Here is a 15,633-nt window from a genome sequence, read left to right on the forward strand (position 1 = left end):
AAAATTTGTAAGAACTACTATTTGGTTTTCATTTATTTATATTGGCAAGAGAATTAAAAAGAAAAAAAGGAAAAGAAAACAAATACGTGATTTTCTTTTAAATATTTTTAAAGAAAATTGTTAGAAAATAATTAAAGGTTAAACCAGACCGCTCGTCTTGATTGTAATCAACTATTCTTATCGCACTGCATTCCATACCCGTAAATCCTATTAATTTACATAACCGTCACTGGAATCACGACTGTTAACAATTTTCTGGAGGTAAATATAGTTTATTAAAAGTAAAGACAGTGTGCATGTGTGAAATGGAAGAAATTTCTAACCGCAAGCGACGATGGTGACTCATCCAAAACCAGTTTTGGACGTTCATTTCATCCTCCGGCCGGCAACTTTCATTCCTCTGGTAACCGCCGTATTCAATATGTCTAAACTTAAACCCGAAGGAAGTTTACAAAAAAAGACATTTCCCAGGAGGCAATATATGATTATGATATAAACCGCAGTAGTGTCAATATTAATTCGATCAATCTTTACATTGATAAGATAATAATTCAGAGATTGTGTCAATAATAAAATCAATTAACTTATAACTTTAAAATTTAAATCTCTCAACTACACTTCTGAGCCATGAAATTTCTGGCCTCTTTAGAGACATTCCAAACATTTAAAGACCCCCATCTATAGATAGAAGGGATTCCAGCTCTGGCATCGTTAACCAGCTCGAGACTAAATCAAACCACTTCCTTTGTTGAACAACGGAAACCGGCCCTTCTGACTGATTTATATTTAAAAAAAACCTTAATAAAGAAGAAAAACGACGAGATAATATATCCGTCGAAGATAACGAGAAATAAATTATACAAGTGATAGCCTCTTCTGACTTGGAAACGTTACAGGGCCGTAAAAATCGGCTATATAATACAACAGTTAGATGTCAAAAAAACGTTAATGCATATCTAGAATAAATTTTTTCGCGAAATTACAAACGTCAGACGCAGCAGAGGTGCGGGGAATGGGGAAATCGATAAGGATCCAACGGTCATTCCCCTTACGGATTTTTTTATCCTATACATTTCAACAATAAACATTATTATTTACACGGTTTTTTCTTTATATAGACTCATTCTCAAAACAAAGCATCAGGGCAAAGTTTAAAAGAAATATTTGTGTTTGATCCGCCTACCACTGATGTGTTTTTTTCTTAGCACGATTTGAATATCATGAGTTTCAAACAAACTAATACTTCAATTTTTATAACAGTTTATAAAGACTAAAAATGATCAAAAGGCGTCAGAGTTAAAAATATACAATTCGTCTATAGCTAACAAAAACTAAATGGAAAAAAAGAAGGGGAAACGTCAATAACGATTCTGTTACAAAATTATAAGCTAGCAGTTCGTTCACTCACGCGATTCAGTCCAAGGTTTTGCACCGTCTAGGACACAGAAGCTGAAGAGCAAAGATCAAACGATGATTTAAATATAAAAAAAAGAGTAAATAAGCCATTTATCCTTAAATAAGGCAAGAGTCCATCTTAAAAAAACTCTAAAAGCTAAAACAATAAGGTAGTCGACGAAAGTGGAAAACATTTTAGAATTAACTTTCTTTTATTCAAGTAAAAAAAAACAGAAATTCAGAAATTTACGCTTTTCTCAAAACTGCAAATATTTTATAAACTTGTAAACAAAAATACAAAAAGAAAATTTCATCGACCTATCAACTGCATTACCTGTAGTCTCCAAAAAGAAAGCGAACAGAAGACTTCATACCAATGAGGGAAGTTAGGATACATACTGAAAGTTGAATAAACTCAAGATTATAGGTGTCACTATTGACAATCTCCAATTCAATCTGCATAATTAACTTCCACGTGTATACGTTTATTCACAGCATCGAGGTTCACAAGTTTTACTTTTTTTTTTAATGTAAAACAAAAACCGTCATATTTGCCCTGGAGAACATATTTTCGTCTTCACAAACGGATCGAAACGGATAAAAGTTATTAATCAATGTCAGCGTAGGTCTGAATTCACTCGCTCTAACAAATTACAAAAGAGGTTAATGAAATTTCTGTTTACTTTTCCTACGAACCATTTGTTTTATTCTCATCACCTTGTGGAGTGTGGGGCCTGAATTTTGTTATATACCACTCTTGTTTTCTTTTTAATTGCCAGATGTGAAGTCAGTTCGTATAAAATACAGCGTACGTCTTACAAGCGGGACTACTTTTTGTAATTTATACCTTGAAATAGCATTTGTAATTTCCTTTTGAAAAGACGTCGGTGTACAGCTTGCCTTTTATTATTCTGGCTCAAAGAAATTACAAGAATTTAATGAAACCTACCATTTAGTAATTAAATTTTCCAACCACATCCTCTAAGGAAGCCAACAAATATCCCAAATTTTGTCTCTTCCCTAGTAAATTACATTAATTCAATGAAAAATTGACGTCTTCCACTGTGTTGTTTACTTAAGTATTATATAGAAAATTTAGCCTGTGTTCGTAACATGTATTATCGAACAATATTCTTAGCTTTCTTTTCTTAATGAGTACAACCCTAAATTTTGTTCTTCTTCATATATTATCCGAATTTGATGATCTTTGGAATATTTGTCTTATTTTAAATTCATTGCTTAGGTATAAACCAAAACAATACTTATTAAATCCATTATTTTTCATGGTCCGATTGACCAAATAACTTCTTTCAACTAATTAATGTTTATGTAAGGTATTGGTTGAAGTGAAAAAGTCAGTGTCACGAGCGGGATTCGAACCCACGACCTTCGACTAAATACGCCGCTGCTCAACCACATAAGCTATCGCGACTTCGATCCACTCGGACACCAACTTCCCATCTCAACCTACCTTTCGAATTTTCCCTCCTTTTTGCCGTTTTTCAACAACATACTATTACATATATAACTATACTTTTAAACTACTTATGTATATAATTTTCCAGCCTGTGCAAAGCTTGAACTGAACTATATAACTAATCAAATATCCATATTTAACAGATTTAGTACACTGATATCGTACGTTGCATTTATTACTAAGCATTACTTAACTTAATCGTTATATCTTATCAAACCATCTTCCTCATGTTTTTCTTAGAAAGTGAAATGCAAAGAGTAAAAATTTATTTTTATTTTTACTAGACCAGAATATTCAATCAAATTACGTGTATTTTTGTTTTAATTTAATTTAATTTTATTTATTATATTTAAGTAATATAGAGAAACGTATGCTTTTATGAATTAGTAATTTCAAACTACACCCCACTCTTGCCTTCTACAGCCAAAATCTTGTTATTTCAGCACAATGGACGACATGGATTTGTTGAAATTGGACGAAATGGTGACTTAGATTGCATTTAGTGACATATATTACAGAGCAAACTTAATACAACTTAAACATAACTTGCTAATAAACAACAATTTAAGGCTTTAATAGTTATCTAAAAATAATAAATTGCCTAAATATTACGGTGGAAATGTAAGTGTTTCTATAAGCCCTTTCCTAGTTAACCGAAGAATTTTAAATTGTGAGATATCTTATTCGGGTCTGAGCTGAGATCAACCTGCAGTTTGTTAGTTACCAACAATCTAATCTAGGCAAGCCTCGCTGTTTTTTTTTTTTTTTGTCAGACCTCAGATGAGTTTCGGTCTGTCGACATCGAAGTGGTTTTACAATAGTTAATTTCTTTTATTCGGAAAAAATTACTTATGTTTAATACGTTGTATTAAATAGAAAAATGTACCTTTGTTTATACTTAATATTTTCAAACTACATAATTATATTCTACTCATTTCCTTCTTAGATATTCAGGGTAAAATAAAACTTTATCTTTCCAAATATAATCGCTTGAATTTAATAGAATCGAATTGATAGATTTATTAAGATGGATTTATATAATTTCAAACCATTTTCCCTTATTATCTTTTCTTTTTCTAACGAAATTAGGCCACATGGTTGGATGTTAACAATGAAAATAGCACCTTTGCTTGCAAATTATGCACCGTATTCTTTACACCCTAGGAAATATTTGTCTACTATTAATCATTTTAAATATTCTTCTTTTCTCATAATAGACAGCGTGAAGAATAAATTTGGTTAACCCCTTAAAAAATTTCTGTACTTTATTATGTACTTTATTTGCGCATTGATTGGGTTAGGCATGAACAGTTTATGAAAAAACTCAATTATTCATCAAGTTATTTTTTACGTAATAAGTGTAGAACCTAGATTTTTTTTCTTTCTATTATTCAAAATTTGACACACAAACCCCCGCGCGCGCACACAGTGAGCTAATGTTAGTTTTTTTCTGTAATCCCTGTATTTTAATGGATCAAGAATTTTCCCCACTTTTCTTTTCTACGAGGGAAAAAAACCAATGACTGTATTGATAAGAAATATCGGAAATATTGTAATGTGATAATTTCTGATTATACCGGTCTGATTATCGTCGCTGTTTAGGTCTAACAGAAGCTTTTAAGCATTTTTAGTATTTGGTTTGTGTGCTATTCTGTCAGTCTTGTATATTTTGTACGTTCGTAAAATAGGGAAAGCAAGCGAGAATAGGCGGACCTCGATGACCGGAAATTACCCAACTGCAAGTTCAAGCTTCAACATGAAACATCCTAAGTAGGTTTAATATTGTTTTTATGGTTTATATTAGTTAATAATAAAATTTTTCCTATATACCAAATACTCCGCGACCCTGTCTAGACTATAAAAATTGGCTACCTATAATACAATTAACTCGACGAATAAAAATGGTGGACTAAGTGAATTAAGTTAATTAAAAAAGTTTTATGACACTTCTCACCAGGTTAAAAAACGAATGAACTGTTGTGGCCCTTGAATAAAAAACAATGTCCAGTTCATCCGAATTTTCTCGTCCATCTGTTGACTACCGCAAATAAGCCACTCGGTCAAGATAAACACAAGCGTTTATATTTTTGTTCAAAAAAGTGAACATTTTATTTTGAGATTTACACCCGTGTGTATATCGCAAAGAACAATAGTAACCGACACCTGGACCTGGCTGCATTCGGCTTAACGCTTGGGTAACCGTAGCCTCCACAACGTCGAGTTAATTCATTCGTTTGCTAGCAACAAGCAATACCCACACGGACCAACACCATAACACAAGGCCACCACCCTACGCCAGCTTTTCCTATTTCTCCTATTAACTTTCTTTATTAAATTTTCCAACGTTTCCCTCCACAACAGTTTGTGGCCAATAGATTATATTTTAATATATAAAAATTCAAGGGAAATGTCCTTTTTTGTGAACTTCAATTGAAAATGGCTTGAAACCGAAACGCGTTCAATTGACGGCATGTTACAAAAATAGGTACTGGTCTGTGATGTAGAGGTAAGAAAAAAAAACTCCCTCTAAAAACCAGAACTTCGTAGTCAATAGTCAACAATTTAACATCAACTGACGTACTGTAGATTGTAGAGTAACCAGAAGTGCCATAGCCTCAGACTCAGACAAAATTTGAAGAAAAATACTTCTACCTGTCTTCTATTTGTATGCCTTTCCGACAGAATTATTTTTCTTCGCATTCGTATATTATTGTTTATTACTATTTGCATCTACTGGGTTAGTCTTGTTTTGTGTCAGAAATTATCCACGTTAGTTCCAGGTTAGTTGTCTTCAGTAGTTTTAATATTTAGTTCAATAGATTTGTGCTTGATTGTCTCTATCCCTAACGGAAGGGGTCAAAACCTGAGGGTCAGACCTATTTCTGATCATAATACACATACCGAATCAACTGACCAGGACGATAGTATAAACTTCGCTCTTGAATTCTGACAAATTCAAATATATGTTAGACAGATTTACGCAATATCACAAACTAATGAAAAAAATAAATAAAATACCAACAATAAAATAAAAATATAAGCTCAATTAACAACATAATGAAAAAAGAAATACACAAAAACAGATAGTAAATAGACGACAAATATAGCACTCCTTTGATTTTCCAGTAGCTTATATAAAAGAGTCTGGAGCAAATGGAAATCACAAAAACCCACTATTTAACCTAGCGGAATGTCGAAACTCAAAATAGCGAAGATAAACAGACAAGGATGATCAACAAAAGCCAACTACAAAAATATCTTTGGACAATTTTTTAAAATATTTCAGCACTATATATTAAAACTGTTCATTCTGTCGCAATTCTTATTTATTCAATTGATTATCTTTTATCTTTTTCTGGCACTTGTTCTCAAGATGTTTGACGTCGATTATAAGAAAAACATCAGGACATAGCGAAACGAAATTAAGACTTACTTTTCCTGCCAAAAGACGATTTATGACAACAAAATGTTATTTGGAAGGGTAATTCTTACCCCCGTGATTGAACAAAGGAGCATAACAAGGTAATCCGTCATCCCCTGGAATTGATTTTTAAAGCCTTGTAAATTAATGCTCACAAGTCCTCAAGGGAAAAACCACCATGATGAATGTTGCGAGAAATGCCCTAGGAATCTGAATGTGTGAAAATCGCTTTTAACAATGAATAATACATCCATGTGGACCTGTTTGAAATTAATTTCATTGAAAAAATTATACAATATTTTTGTTTGCTTTATCAGGTAAATCTGACGGGTTGAGGAACGCTGTCAATAGGAAATAGTATTTAACCGACGGAAAAAAAGGAAAAGCGTAGGTAGAGGTCAGCCACCACGCCTACTACACACACTATGACCTTCCTGGGTCTATTGTGCACTTCTATATTTTGGTTAGACCGCCTTGTCGTGATAAGTGGGATCCTGGCCATTTCCGGTTTTGATTTTTACTAGGCTAAAAGGAGAAACCGTCCAATGAATTCATGGTCTAAATGAGGAATGCTTTCCTTTTTTTGCACTAATTGTATAAATAAATCAGCTTCCGATCTGTGGATGGACATTTGGTCTTTTTTGGTCAAAAACAAAAAGTGAAAAAACTACGGCGTTTGTGACTGGGTTGCGGAGGCTAAGGAAATGTTCTGATCTTGAATCTGGTATGATGAAAGATGAAACGTCACGGTCAGGACACGATGGAGAAACAGATAATAAGGGGATGGAGGAAGGTCAATTGAATACGCCGGAGCTGAAAATGAAGACCTATGGTAACATTTTTGGAAAGAGATCGTTGTAACCCGATACCACTCAAATGTATAATCTTTTCGTGTTCTTTTATTCGTTTCCATTTCTGAATTTATAGATTGTATCAACTGGATGCAATAAAGACCAGTACGAATGTGTCAAAATGGCAATACGATTTCTTTTAAATTTGATATAATTTGTCAGCTCAAAGTTAACAAATACTTGAAGATTATAGTTTAAACAATATATAGTTTAAAAAGAACCTACTCAACACACCCTTTCACCAAAATAGAATCTGTAGAAAGGGCAAACACGTACAACAGCACATGGTTAGATTTACCTCCGAGGAAGGGGAAACGTCGAATTGCAATGGGCCGAGAATGGGAACTTGCAAGATCCAAGTTGATCAAGCTTAACGGCAAGTTTTAAAAATTGTTACATGACGTACAGAACGCGACTTAACCACCATCAGACCAGAAAATATAAACAACTACAAATTAAATTTATCACCCAAAGTCACCGTCGGGAATAAAGACTATCTGACAACCTTGAAATGGATGAATTCAAGATAGGACACACAGACTCAACAGTTGAAGATAGGGAGTAAAATGTTACGCGCAAGAGAACAATAGGTGGGAAATTTAATTCATTTCAAACTTAATAACACTAAACACTTAGACACCACCGAACATCTGATTTACTCAGGCTTTCAAGAGGACGAAATATGAGATAACGCACAGATAAAACCACTGATGATGAAGTCAGATGGCATTACTAGAAAAAATCCTGGGAAGACCTCTCTTACCTAAAATATCTAAGAGAACGGTCGCAAGTGGTCACGTACAGGCTCAACCACAGATGACACCAAGCACCGGTTATTGGTATGATATACCTTACTTAGAACTTTGTACGATGGATGCGAAATATAACAACTCCTGGCCGGCGAGAAATATCAGACAAAAAGACTAGCATGTCAGTTTAAGCTACACACTTCTGTCACTTACTCCATCCATAAAGGCAAGGGCTACACTTGACCTATTTATACCTTCTGGGGAAAAGATACATCTTGACAATTTTCGATGGGTAAAATCGATGGCAGGTATCCTCGACTCGAAGCAACAAGGCTGCTTTGTTGACCCGGTTAGCGAATCGATTGCAATTACTCCTGGGGGTGGGATCTCCATGGAGACCAGCTGTTCGATATACGAGGGCTTGGGCGCCACGAAGTCCCGGGTAATAAACATGAGCTTTCTGTTCTCGTTTTTATACAACTAAGCCCCAATCAAAGATACTACCCATGGAAAAGAAACCGACTTTGGGGCGGAGACGCCATGTAGGCGATGTCACACGGGGCACCATCGACGACGAATGTCAAATAACAGTGCATTAAAAAGACATGACCCACCCGATGGAACGTTGGTCCGGCACCAAGCATATCGGCAGCAAACTTAAATCAGTACAATTTAAAGAAGCAACCAAGCCATTCAATAATTTACAAAAAAAAACCTGAAAGGGAAATGAATAAATATCGCAAGAATCAACAAGTATTTAAAGGTAATTCTAACTTTTTATAAAATCAGATTCAGCAGGACTTTTCTGTAACATGCAAACAGATATCTAATGATCAAAAACGTTTTCCAACGGGCATCCCAATCTCCAAAAAGATCTAATCTGATATCTCCAGTCATATTGCTTTTTCCCCCAGCTACGGATATTATTCTTGATTTATATAAACGAGAAAGACGACAAATCCAACCTTCTTTTTGTACGCCTCTTACTCATAAAGACTTGGTGCGATCCAGAAAAGGTTCAATCGTATCTCGCGCCGGGATTTCTATCAATCCTACTAATTCCAAGAATTGTATTTTCTTTTTAAATGTGCAGAAAGAATCTTTTTTTGTACTTCCTTGCATTGTTTGCTCAATGTCGACACCGTTTATTCTTCCATTTTAGAACTGAAAAACAGGTGCTCGAGTTCTCACGGAAGCGGAGAACGCAAAGAATAAATGCACTATAGAATTTAAACCAACTTTTATACATACTGTTAAGTCCTGATTTGTATACATGTACAAACGGCCCTAATCAAACTGTAAGCTGGAAGGAAGTTATTACTTTTATTTATGAAGTAAGTTGATAGCAAAAGAAATTTTAAAATTAAATAACTGTACAGAAAATCAGATTTGAGTCGGATCTCATTCCCTCTTGACAAAGGCCAAAAGAAAATTGATATATCATAAAATCCAACATAGTCTGAGAGATACGGGTTTATTCTTGAAGATCGGTAACAACTGACAGGCGTCATCCTCTCCTTATCTTTTCTATATAAAAAATAAATGAAAATACAGATAGGATGATATGTCAATAAAATGTCAAGTTGGATTTTACTGTAAAAGGTTTCAATATCAAGTAAAAACCAATTATTGTGAAATTTATTTCAACGTATTACTTTTCATTTGGTGATCCATATGGAAAGTCTTAGTAAAATACAAAATTATTATAAAATTATTCTGATAATTACATGATTTAATATTGGGTTTTTGCCCATATGAGATAACAATTATACTGCATGATAGGAAATGTCCTTAGTAATTTTTCAAAGACATATAGATAATTAGAACCTTCGGATTTGATTACCTGAATTTTATTTCGTGATCGTATACGTATCTGCAAAGGAGTGCAAAGACAAAGGTTTTTTTTTGTATTTTCTTAGTAAAGAAAAGACATACTGAAACCTCCAACATTAAAGCAATTAAAGTTTTACAAAGATAGCTCTTCAAATCACTAATAAAAAAGTCATTTTTGAACCACCATCATGGAAATAAATGAAACAGAACATAAAATTATTAATGAGGTGATGCCCTATTTGCCAAGGAACACCTTGCTTTTTTCTTACAATTTTACATTCATATTACTGGATACAATTTTGAATAAACATCCACTTTACATAATTAAAAAATTATTCTTGTTTCTCCTTTTCTTTTAATTAACACATTATTAGCATAGCTCTATAGTTTCATCTATTTTGCAAATAAAGTAACTTAGAATTTTTTTGTACATATTACTTCTTTCCTTACCTTTCTATCTATTAAACCATAAAAGGTTTACTATTTGGAAGTAAACTTCTTTAATAGTAAGAGGTTTTTATGCATATCTTTGAAATACTAAATGAAGAGAAAATTCAGTTATCAATTTTTGAACAGGACTCAAAGAAAATCTCATGCATCTGGAAGTCTGACTTCGTATTAGGTTTATCTTACTTGTCCTTCTTTTTTATTTCCATATTACAGTATAAGCCTATACTTTAGGCACATAATAGTATAATAGTTTTTTATTTCTTCTGGGGTTATCCTACTTTTCATTATAATTTTTATCTCTTTTGTCTTAAATTATACAATTAACAAAACAAAATTGATAACGTAAAATCGAACAATTTACATTTATTATCTATTTATTTATGAAAACTGTGGTACCAATTGGTCCTGGTAATAACAACGTAGAAAAAAAATTATACTCCTCAATATGCAATAATAAACATAGACAAAGTGATAAAGATCTTGATACTAGACAACATGTACATATTTTACAATCTGAAATTGATAGAAAAAACCTATATCTTGTCAATTAGTCCAAAAGAAGATAGGATGGAGATTCCAAAGGATCAGGAAATCTTATCTTCATGGGCTATGGTAACTAGAAGAAGAGGAAGAAAACGATTTATCGACAAGAATACTGTTACACGAAATACTCTAAAGTCTGGAAGCAGAACCTGTGAAAAGATGGATTCATTTTTTTCCCCCAGATAAGAAAGGGACATCTGAACAACACTTAGAAAATTATCTAGTTTCGTAAATACCAAATGAATAATACCAGACTCTGAATAGCAAAAGGGTTTTATGACAGCTTCAAAGTCGGCATAAATGATCATAATGTTGATGGGAGGATCATGAACTCTGAAGTTTGGCCTAAGAATGTTATTGTGAAAAATTGTTTAGTGCGGACCCTTACAGGGAGCGGCTCTGAAGTGAAAACTCAAGAACTATCTTTCTTAAAGTGAACAATCGAAGTCTGAAGAATAAAATTCATGAATTTGAGGATTTTGATCACTTCAATCCTTCGTACTAGAATGAATATATTTTTTTGCGTGAAAGGAAGGGTTTGGTTTAACACCATCCCGAGGAATATCGAGTACTCTGTGGTGAGTGTGTGACGTCTGGAGAGTAAAGTAAGTTATTAGCGAGAATGTAGTGGGCTCACCCCGCCTCGAGGAATATCGAGTAATCTGGAGGAGTGAATATGGCCAGAGTTCTATGTTTGTGGTATGTATATGCATTATGTTTTATATCTATTCTGTAGTTGATAATCTAAGTTACTAACGAGAGGCTAGCATTTTAGGTTATCGACTTAGTTTTCATATAAAAGCAGAGGGTCAGAACAGTTCGAGACGTTCAAATGGTTGCAGGTTAAAAAATAAGTCTGAAAAACTAAAAAAATAAGTAAAAACACGCAGATGGCCGGCGATGAACTACTTTCTAAATTATTATTATGAAAATAGTCATCATTTCCATAAAAATTTATGTTCTTTCTTTGTCCATAAAAAAGTTATATTGAAATTGCAGAGGAATCGCCTTGAAAACCAATAGAGATTAATAGATACAGAATGCAGGATGTCCGCCTTCATACATACTCAGCCTTAATAATACCAGCCAAACAATTATTATTTCAACACTGAGGAACCGTTTGCGACAAGATTAGACAGAATTTGAATTTTAGGACAAAATGTGACATATGACATAGTACCTTCTTTTCAAAAATATCTCTAGTAGAGAAGGTGAAAAATTAACGTCAGAGACAAATACGTGTCATGTTATAGTACACTTTTAAAAGGAGGAATCAGTACTCACTTTTAAAACTACACTGTCCTTGCGGTTACCGTGCCTGCGGTGGGACCTGAAACAAAGAAAAATGGACTAATTATTATTTTTTAAATAACGAACAATACCGAATCATGAAATGTAAAAGTGAATTATTTAATGTAGAAATTTCGACCAAAACTCAATGTCTCTAGAGACTTATTTTTTCAAGGATATAGATACCCTGAAGACAGGGCTTAAATTGTTTGAACCGCCCGGCATATCACGTTCGATGCTTACACTATTCGCACGTACGAAACGGATATAGATAGTACGACCATAGAAAAAAAATAAAAAATAGACTAACGGTTGTTGAAATAGTTTTGTGTGGGATGCGTGGAAAGTACATTTCAACCAGAAACATGCCTTACCTGGCCTAAAATGAAAGTATTTCGCTTTCAAACAAGGAAAATACTAAAAAGAATAAAGTGATGCGTTTCATTTTTTTAAGAAACCGTTTGATTATGTATGTATTGTATGCAATAGGAGGCCTCAATAATTATTGGGACATGATTGTCATTACGGCTGTAAAATATTTACAAAAAGTAACAATTCTCATGGTCTAACGCTTCAAACAATAATTATTTACCAAGATTATTAGAGGTAATTATAATAGTTTTTCATCCTCATCTGAGGTTTCGCGGTGTAACTTTTAAGGAACGAGGGCAAACGGGAACCCTGTGATAGGTGAAGCGAATGGCGGAAGTAAATGATTGCCTCTGGGGGCTAACGGGGAGTAAAGCACAACCCTATACCCAATCGTAAATATTTCTTAAGTAATTTTTTTTAAAGGGCCCGGTTAGGCTGCAATTCAGCCAGTAGTAGCACTCCGTTTGTGAATTGGTGACATCAGAGGCTCAATTTTAAGTTACTGCAGAGCACTCGGCGTGAATGTCAATTGAGGTTATTCCAGTTGATTCTCCTAGCCTAGTTTCCGGTGAAGTTGGTCCTTCCAAGCCGAAATAAAATCGCATCTTGTCCAAATTAATCGATTACAATTAATTATAAATTTTTACATAATTAAAATAGATTGTTTCGTTGAATTTAATTATTTTCTATTGAATTATAATATAGATCATCTATTGTGTCCCTATTGTTTATTCCGTTTCGACTTAATGCTTTCTTTAATTGGGTAGTGGCAAGCTGTGTATCCTTTTATTTATTTATTTTTTTTTTTTGAGACAAACTAGGTCGACGATATCTACACAATATTAACCATATTTTGTTCTTAAATTTTTTCTTCGGTATTGTCGCTGTTCTACGGCTAAGTGTATGAAAGGTGAATAGATAATTAGTCGTTGTCAATATTGATCATCAGGTTTGTCAATTACTTCTTGTTTCGGCTTAGTGGTTTTTTTCTTTCTTCTTTATATACATATGGGAACATTAGGTTGACTATTGTAGGCAGTAGTGGTCAAATATTTCTTATATTTAGGTTAGCACCTAGCAGTTTTCGTGAGGGAGGGGTCTGAAGAATTGTGCACAGTAGTGAACGTTCAACAAGGGTCCGCCGGTCCTCGCTGATTGACTATCACAGCATTTTTGACAATGCTTATTTATAACCCCCCCCTCCCCATTATATATACATAACACCCTGGTGATCCTTTTATAGTGCTTTTCTTTAATGCTCGTCATCGTCGGTATCTTTGTCGCAAGCCTTTTATGCTACGGGTCGATCCGGGGCTTTTTTGTTGCTTTCGGTATTAAAGTCGTTAAGGCTTTTGTGAAGATCTCAATGAGGTGAAAGTTATACGCGAGAATGAGCTTATTTGGCAATGTTAATGAGTTTGGTGCGGTTCGGCGATTTTTAATTATACTAAGTTGTATTTTTAAATTACATTTCTGCTAATGCTCATTCTTACAATATAATTTTAATAAAAATAACACACACGTAGTAAAAGAGTAGCTATCAATTTTCAAGCGTGAATGGCTCAGGACTTTTTTGTGCATAGGAATTGCACGGTGCTAGGTCACGAATATGTAATATATATTCAATAATCATTTTACAAATACAGTTAAAACCCGATATATCGTAAGAAAGTGCTGGACCATTGAAAAAAATCTGGTTAAATTGTACAAAACCAATGCATTTCAGTCTTTCCGTGAAACGTATTTTTTTCCGCCTTAGGTCGACGAAACGTCTGAAATCCAGATTAAGCGAATGACTAGAGTGGTAAGCGTTTCCTTACAAGCATGGACCGAGCTTCATGTCAAATAGATCAAAAGGATCTATTGTGACCCCTATTGTGTGCTTAGTGGTGGGTGTTTCCAGGATACACCCGCTGCCACTAACTTAAGAAAAACCACATTGCTTACTGCAATAAATATTGCCGACCAAGTATGGGAAAAAGCTAACGGCAGCTGCAATAAAAAATTGTTTCAGGACTTGTGCTTTCCAAAGGACGATCAGCCATGGAACCAGAAAATGAAATCCAAGCCCCCCCCCCGTCGGATGGCATCTCCTGTCACAAAACGAAGAAATTCCCGTCTGCTGTCAGGACTTCTTTAATTTTGACGATGAGGGTGCTTACTGGAATGCTTAGACTATGAACTTTTAACTGAAAGAGACGTCGGGGATGCTGAAGAAGACTAAGAACCAGAAGAAGAAGTTCCGAGTATCAGTCCTGAAGAAGCCAAGAAATTGATAAAATCGCGTACATTTTTTTTCGGGATTAAACGTGGTTGAAAATGTGTTCTGGACAATTCACATTACTGAATTAGCAATAGATAGCACACGTTTAAATAAATTTTTTTATTGTTATCAAAAATTGATCAATATTTTCAAAAATACATGTTTATAAAAATAGCATATGTACATATAAAAAATTATTTCCATATAATGTACAGAATTAACACTTTCGGTATAACGTATTTCTATTTTTTACCTTCGATATACCATAATCTCGATATAGTGAACAGGTCGATTTATCCTTCTTCCCTTGAATGTACGCAATATCGGGATTTAACTGTATAACCATCTTCTTTTATAAAAGGAAATACCATAACTTCAACAATTTTAAATTTACTACATTAAACGACTGCTTGTCCCAGCTGAATGTTCGACCTCAATTAGTCACCAAGTACGATGACATTCTTTGCCATCTTGGTTCATCGTCGGACAGTTTCGATGCGGCTGACCTTTAACTACTTTCAAATCAAGAAAACCACGTTCATTATATTTGCCTAGCCATTTATCCATGAAGGCTGAATATGAACGTTGTCCTGTCACCAAAAGAAATTAACCGTCAAGGGCAAAATCGAAAATTCACCGCTTTTTAAATATTCACCATCTGGATAATTTTTTAAAATTCTAATAAACTGTCTAATAAAATAAAAACAATAAGTTTATTTTTAGAGAGCGAGAAAGAGAGAGAGAGAGAGAGAGAGAGAGAGAGAGAGAGAGAAGAGAGAGAACAGAGAGAAGAGAGAGAACAGAGAGAGAGAACAGAGAGAGAGAGAGAGAGAGAGAGAAGAGAGAGAACAGAGAGAGAGAACAGAGAGAGAGAGAGAGAGAGAGAGAGAGAGAGAGAGAGAGAGAGAGAGAGAAAGAGAGAGAGCGAGAGCGAGAGAGAGAACAGAGAAAGAGAAAGAGAAAGAGAGAGAAAGAGAGAGAGAGAGTGA

General features: G+C 34.2%; 1 protein-coding gene across 16 annotated transcripts in view; it reads right to left on the reverse strand.

The window, feature by feature from the left end:
- The window catches only part of LOC106669787 (protein hu-li tai shao), a 62,783-nt gene that overhangs the window by 25,225 nt on the left and 21,925 nt on the right, over window positions 1-15,633 (reverse strand). For 15 of the 16 annotated variants that reach the window (XM_014399494.2, XM_014399495.2, XM_014399491.2 and 12 more), the window contains exon 2: window positions 12,004-12,049. The gene's annotated coding sequence lies outside the window, so the exon portion shown is untranslated. Of the gene's footprint in view, window positions 1-323; window positions 343-12,003; window positions 12,050-15,633 lie in introns of those variants that run through there. The other variant, XM_024226467.1, reaches the window with a different exon arrangement.

The sequence above is a fragment of the Cimex lectularius genome, unplaced genomic scaffold (genome assembly GCF_000648675.2).
Source record: "Cimex lectularius strain Harlan isolate CLEC.00 unplaced genomic scaffold, Clec_2.1 scaffold76, whole genome shotgun sequence".
NCBI classification, from domain to species: domain Eukaryota; kingdom Metazoa; phylum Arthropoda; class Insecta; order Hemiptera; family Cimicidae; genus Cimex; species Cimex lectularius.